At 42.0% G+C, this 7,231-nt stretch overlaps 1 pseudogene; it reads right to left on the reverse strand.

Moving 5' to 3' along the window:
- Nucleotides 1–2,100: 2,100 nt before the first annotated feature.
- LOC101649049 lies at nt 2,101–3,004 on the reverse strand (annotated as a pseudogene).
- Nucleotides 3,005–7,231: the final 4,227 nt, after the last annotated feature.

Below are 7,231 nucleotides of genomic sequence, written 5' to 3' on the forward strand. Positions count from 1 at the left end.
TGCATTGGGACTCGGTGGAAGATGGGTAGAATTGTGCTCCAGACGGTTTTCAAGGCTGTGAATTTTTGGAAGCAAGTCACCAACCCTGTCTTCTAAAGCACCTCAGGTGGGTTTTTGTTTCCATCTCTTCGGTTAGAAGTGAAATCTCTAATTGTTTGTCCCAGGCAGGGACTCCAGGAGACAGCCAGGACACAGCTAAAGGGAATAAGTCAGAGCCTCAAATCTATGTGAGTGCTTACAGCAATCACGACAACCACTCCCGGTTCCAGAAGAAGGGGTGACTTTATAGAGAGGATATTTGAGTGGCACCGTAAAGTGGAGTATCATTTTTGCCCTTAAAAGGAAAAACAGAAGGATATAACATACTCTAAGGAATATTCTGTGACTTTTACAATGAAATCAATTTCCTCTATTGTGCTCAGGGAACCATGTACCTCTCCAAGGTTACATATACAACCTGGGAAGTTGTTCTTTCTTTGTAATATGGTCTAATTCATGGCTGCTTTCCTCACTAGAGCATAGGCCTTTGGGAACCAAAAGTGGAAACTAAACCCACTGCCTAAGAGTCCATGTTAACTCATAGAGCAGTGGTTCTCTACCTTCCTCATGCCGCGACCCTGTAATACAGTTCCTCATGTTGTGATGACCCCCCAATCATAAAATGATTTTCGTTGCTACTTCATAACTTTAATTTTGCTACTGCTATGAATTGGGTGGCCCCTGTGAAAGGGTCATTCGACCCTCAAAGGGGTCGCGACCACAGGTTGAAAACTGCTGTCATAGAGGCTTGATAGTATGAGACTCTGGGAAGAGGGACCATGGTTTTTGTTTTTAACAAGTCAGAATGAATCAGAAAAGGAATGGGTGGATAAGTGATGGTATTCTCATTTTCCATATAGGAAACTTGGATTCAATTCCTGGGCAATGTATCTCAAAATCCTATGGGTTGCAATGGTCTGATTGGTAGCAGATCATGAGGACGTCCAGCACTGGCAGCATTCCCTTCCATTTTGCATGGATCACCATGAATTGTGACCTGCCTTGCCAGAAGCTCACAACAATAACCACAGGTCAGAGATTGAGTTAGTTAATTATGCCAACCTGGCGGATAATCACATGTGGGGCTAATTGAAAGGCAGAGGGATAAATGGGTGGTGAGCCTCGCCTTTCTAGTTCTCGGGTCTCTTGCTTTGTGATGGTAGCACCAGGGTGCAGCTGCTTTAGCAGTTCCCTGCTTCAGCTTGCAAGATTGACTTCCTACAAGACATCCCCAAGGAGAAGCCACATGGACCTATCCCGATACAGCCCCGTGTGCTGGAGCAGCCATGTGGAGACCCCTGCTAGTGCCGAGATGCTTATTCGTTCACTGACTCAGCTTTCTCCCTGCAGTCAGCATCATTGCCTCTGTTTTGTGAGGTGGAGAACTTTGTGGACTGGTGTTGGGTTAATGGGTTAATGTTGGACTTGTGGCCTTGGGCAGTATTGGGTTGGGATGTTTTCGTGATGCACACTTTCTTTACATAATACTCTCTTATACATGAGTTGCTGTGGATTTGTTTCTCTAAAGTACCTAGACTAATAGAGAGATGGAGCTCAGTAGGTATTTATTGAATACACCAGTAACACGAACAAAGCAAGAAGCAGGAGATAAGGAGTTTCTAAGGGTAAGTAGAACGGTTCAATAGGCTGATGTCGGTCGTGGGATGAGATTTGAAAAAAGTTGAGAAAATGTATTATAAGTTAGCTACTGATTTCAAATTAAAACAACCAAATGGAAATGAGGGGTTGTTCAACTAGCATTTCTAAATAGTCAATTTAAGTCTCTCTTTCCCACCCCTCCCAGAGAAGCAATCCATTGTTTTGTGTGTCCTGTGGTTAAAGTCATTGTGTACTCCAAAACCAGATGGACTTGCATCTGAACTAATTTTTTTTCACTCAGAACACTTAAAATAATGCACATTAAAAAAAACAGGTATTCATCTTACAAATTGTTTTGCAATCCAATGCAATAGCTTGGAAAACAACAGTTAGAAAGTAAAAGCTATATCAAAAGACAGGTTAACCCGTCAAGAAAAGGACAGGTTGGAAATGGCTCGGATCTTACAGTTTTCTTACTGCCTCATCAATGTCAGAACTCTGTTCCTTCAGCTGCCTCCACTGCTCGGGGTTTAAAGAAATACCTTTCCTTCCTTCCATTCACCTTCGTGATCCATCCAATATTTTTGAATATCAATTAGAACTTTGCCATTGAAGTCCCAAACACTGATATACCACATTTTCCCAGTCTCTAGACTTAAGGAACAATCCAGCATCACTGTAAATTCTTCTCATTTCCAATACTTTGTCCTTACATTTTGACGGAATACTGCAGTGGCCTTAATGAAAAGGACTGGAACATAGTATCATCTCTGCTGCTGCTTTGCTTAGAGATGACAGGGCTCTGGAAATTTCCCCAGTCTTTTGCTTCTTTTCAGGCTTTTCTGGAACAACCTGAGTTTTCCTCTTTAGCTTTCTGTCTACTTCACTATCCGAATCGCTGCCAGAGGAGCTTGCAGAAACAAGTTCCTTTGACTTAGGTATTGTTCTGTTTGTGCAGCCAAACAGCCTCCTGCTTGCTTGCTCGCGACTCTGGGTTAATTTTTTTTAAGAACTTCTTTTAGCTGAAAGATGTTTCACTCTGCGCATTATTCAAAATAAAGAAGTGCACTGCAAATAACAAAATCCTTCTCAACTGTCAAAGTGAGGTTCATGTGCTGCCTCAAAGAACCCTTAAGCATCAATGTTAGAAGGAGCATTAGACAGCTAAAGAACGAAGGCACACGTTAAAGAAGTGGAGGAACCCAGGGCCACACAGGTAGGGTGGAGCAGAGCTGGCCCCTGAACCAGGTATCCAACTCCACGTCACCTCTTAATCTACCATTTCTCTAAGGCCACCTGCCTTCCACTCATCAAACTTCTGCACTTCCTGCCCCAGAACATTTTGCTGTTTCCCCTCCAAAGCCATCAGCAGCCCTTAGGCCTCTGCTAAACATCTGGCACTTGACAGGGATGTTCCCTGCTTCCCGTACTCTGCAGGGTGCTCAGGGAGGTGGGTCATGAATTATGCCTTGATTCCAGAGTCAGGCAGAGTGTAAATAAATAGGAGTGGGGAAAGCACATGTGTGGAGAGGGACTGTTATGTATCCCTTTCTGTGTGGCTGTCTGCCGGGGAGCCTTTGGCAGTTCCTCCCTGAGGCACCTCAGACGTGGCCTCTCTCCTTAGTGGGGGTTCTTTGGACTCTTGACACACTCTGTGCCCTTAATTTTTACCCTATAAGCTCTCATTTTATGGACAATCCAGAGCTTCTTATGCTTCCCATAACATGGGCAGGTCTGTGCCAGGACCACATTTTTATTTTCACTGTGTCCCTTGTTGGAAGTTCTCTCTCTTGAATTGTGGCTCTTTCAGAAAGAGCTACAATTTGAAGGGTAACTTCACCTTTCCTCAATCTGAACTTTCAACTACTTATTCCTTCCATTTAAGCATTTATTTTATTGGATTTACTTCTCTGTTTCCCTCTCCAAGAACATGATCGCTGTGGTAGTTACATAATCTGGTGTCAATTTGGGACTTGATAGGATTAAGAATGAAGGGGTGGAGTATAGTCTGTCAATTGTATCATAGCCAATGAGGCCTCTGTGTGGGCATGGCCTTCTCCTGAGAATTCTGGGAATTCCAAAATTTACTCCTTGGAGGCAGGAGACAGCCTCTCTCTTTCCTCACTCACTTGGAGACACCCTACTGACAAGACACATGGCACTATGCTGATAGACCCTGTGCCCTGGGAACCAGAGAAACCACATGGAGAGCCCTGCCAGTGCGGAGATGCATACAATGTCTCTGGACCCACAGGACTTCACACCCACTGGCCTGTGATCTTCCTGCATTTGGCATCATCACATGTGATTCATGAGTCTGAAGAGGACTTTATATATTGTTATTGGATGTTTGAGCTAATATCGAACATATGGACTTGGACTAGAGTGGGTTGAGATACTTTCTTAATGTACAATTACCCTTCATATGAAACTCTGTCTTATACACATATGAGCTTGGATGGCTTTTTTCCTCTAGTCTACCCAGACTAACACAATCACTACCATTAATAAGTGGCATGTACTGAGCACCAACAGATGTTAGAAACTTTGTCAAGAAATTTACTCAGCTGCTTGCAGTACCTGGCTGGCCACAGGTAAGCAATGAGAATAGCTTTATTATCAGACAGAGGTTATTATAGACTTGATTATGGTGGATTGACAATGGTATAGTATGATTCTTGGTCAATTGACCTCCCTCTTGACCCAATCTGAATTTGCTCTAGGTTTAAATATTTCTTACTTGGTCCATGACAGAAATGTCTTCTCTGTGTGGCCTATTATTTTTCAGTCTTTATTTATTTATTTTTGTATCTATATCATTCTTATTTGCTTTCTGTTTAATTTTGTCTTTGTGCTTTATTGTTTGTGTTAGGTTTCTATGTTTATGAAGCACAGAAGGAGTGGGTGCAGAGAGACAATAACTGATGCAATGGTTTATCGAGGATGGAGAAGATGAGGAGAATTGGGGAGGAAATAATAAAGGAGGAGGGAGGGAATACTAGAACCGATTGTGATGATGTATATTCAGTTCTTTTAAAAAGAGATTTAACAATGCAAGTGTGAATATGTTGTGATTATTGTTAACTTTATATCAATAAAGCTATTTTTTTTAAAAAAAAGAACTTGACTCGTGTTGTCATAATTAATTTTTTCATGAACCTTGGTGAATTTGCTGCTTTAATTTAATTTTCTCTAACTTACAGCCTGAAGCAAAAGTTGAGAGTAGGTTCAGGTGAGTCCAAGAAGCAAGCATGAACGAACAATAAATGAGAGATAGGGAAGGAAAAACAGCCAAAATAAATTTGTGTTTTGGGGCTAAGCAGGAGTCCTTGAGAAATGCAAAATGTCAATTAACTTGGCTACTAATCAAAAGGGTTGAAGTTTGAATACATTCAGAGGCATCTTGGAAGGAAGGCTTGATACCTGTTTTAAAAAAATTAGCCATTGAAAACAGTTAGGGTAGGCCCTACAAGTGACTGGGGGAATTTCTGCCTACCATTTGTGGTGTTCCACGCTGCTGTGGGAACATCCGTCCAACCTCTATGATGTTCTCTCTGACTAGGGTAATTCCACCTGCCATCCACAGTGCTCTACACCAGGGTTGTCAAATTGGAAGCCTGCGGGCTGCATGCAGCCTCTGAGGTAATTTTTTTTGTGGCCCAAGATGCTCTAAAATAAAATGAAAAGAGAAAAAAATTGTTATGAAGAAAATAGCACTTAGAGGAGATTGAGGCCATACTGCACACACAATTCCCTCATTACATTTTATTTCAGAGCATCATGGGCCACAAAAAACTACCCCAGGGGCCACATGTGACCCGCAAGAAACCAATTTGACACCCCTGCTCTACACCAAGGAAGGTCCACCCACCTACCCTCTGCAGCACTCCAGTTGGTGAGGGAAACACCACACACCGTCAGAGGCACTCCAAGCCCTGTGGGACACAGGACCACAGCTTCCTGGGAGATCAGCCAGTGAAGTGCCTTCCTCATGGGCCCACAACCACCCGACCAGCATTCCGTAAGAGGACTATCCAACTCACATTCCAAATGATGGAATACTGCTTGGCTAGGGTAAGAGTGAAACCATAGGAAGATTCAGTGATAGCGTGACCCTCCCCCCACCCAGTACAGCTACCAATAGGTAGTTTGAAAAAGTACCTATTGAAAAATTCCTCCAAAGAGAGTGCCCAGTGCTCTTCGACTCTCTGGAAGATGGCTCTGGGCTCTTCTAAAACTACACATAAACAGCAACTAGCCCCAACAACCTCAATGAAAAAGCAGGGGAAATAGAAGACAATGCTGGAAAAAGTCACGAGCCTATTGACATGCATAGAAGAAGCAGACGTTGACCTGCCACAGAAAGAAATCTTCAGAATGCTGCTTGGAGTCATACAGGATATTAGGGAAACAATAGAGAAAATGAATCAAATGATAGAGGAGAAAAAGATGAACCAAAGGGATATATAAGACCTAAGAGAGGAAATAACAAAATCCAGTAGCAAATTAACAGACTTTGCCAACAGACTTGAGGAGGCAGAGAATCGCACCAGTGACCTACAGGATAACTAGGCAGACTCAAACAAATAGGAACGGCAGTCAAATAAGATAATCAGCGAAGCTCAAGAAAAGCTGAGAGCCATGTCTGATGCTATGAAGAGGAACAATATTAGAATATTTGGACTACCGGAACAAGAAACAACAAAGAAGTCAACAGCGAAAATTGCGAGGGAATTCTTAGAGGAAAACGTCCCCAGCTTAATAAATGAAAATCAGGCAATAATTCAGGAGGTCAAAATAACACCAGCCAGACTGAATCCCAAGAAAAGTCACCAAGACACATTATAGTTAAATTATCCAACTATGAGGAAAAGGAGAAAATCCTCAGAGTAGCAAGGGAAAACCAAATAGTTACTTATAAAGATACCCAAATAAAAATATGCTCAGACCTATTAGCAGACAGGATGACGAAGAGGCAGGAAAGGAGTAACATATTCCAAAAATTGAAGGAAAAATAACACAAACCCAAGAATACTATATCCAGCCAAAATATCTATTAAGATAGAAGGAGAAGTAAGTCTTCCCAGACAAGGAAAAACTCAAAGAAAATGTAAGAAGAAACCCAGCCTTACAAAAGATCCTTTCTGACACAGTATGGGCAGAAGATCAACACTCACCAAGCACAAATCAGAGACATAAGGCAAAGACAAAACATCAAACGTATTTGACTGGGGAAGGAAGAGTCAGATGATATTATTTTACATATGAAAGATCACCAGAAATTCCACAAGTGGAGTGTTGGAAGTAATAGGAATATGGCAGAGTGGCAGGATACAAGATCAACAAACAGAAATCTATCGGAGTGCTATACACAGCAAAGATCACAGAAGAGGCGATTGAAAAGGTAGTGTCCTTTACAATAGCCAAGCATAAATTGAAATATCAAGGGATATGACTAAAAAACTGTATTAGTCTAGGTATTTTAGAGAAACAAATCCAAAGCAACTCAGGTATAAGAAAGTTTTATGTAAAGAAAGTGTGCATCACGAAAACATCCCAACCCAATGTTGCCCAAGCCCACAAGTCCAACATT

Source organism: Echinops telfairi, unplaced genomic scaffold, assembly GCF_000313985.2.
Source record: "Echinops telfairi isolate 266 unplaced genomic scaffold, ASM31398v2 ScPeMD7_443;HRSCAF=831, whole genome shotgun sequence".
Taxonomy (NCBI): Eukaryota; Metazoa; Chordata; class Mammalia; order Afrosoricida; family Tenrecidae; genus Echinops; species Echinops telfairi.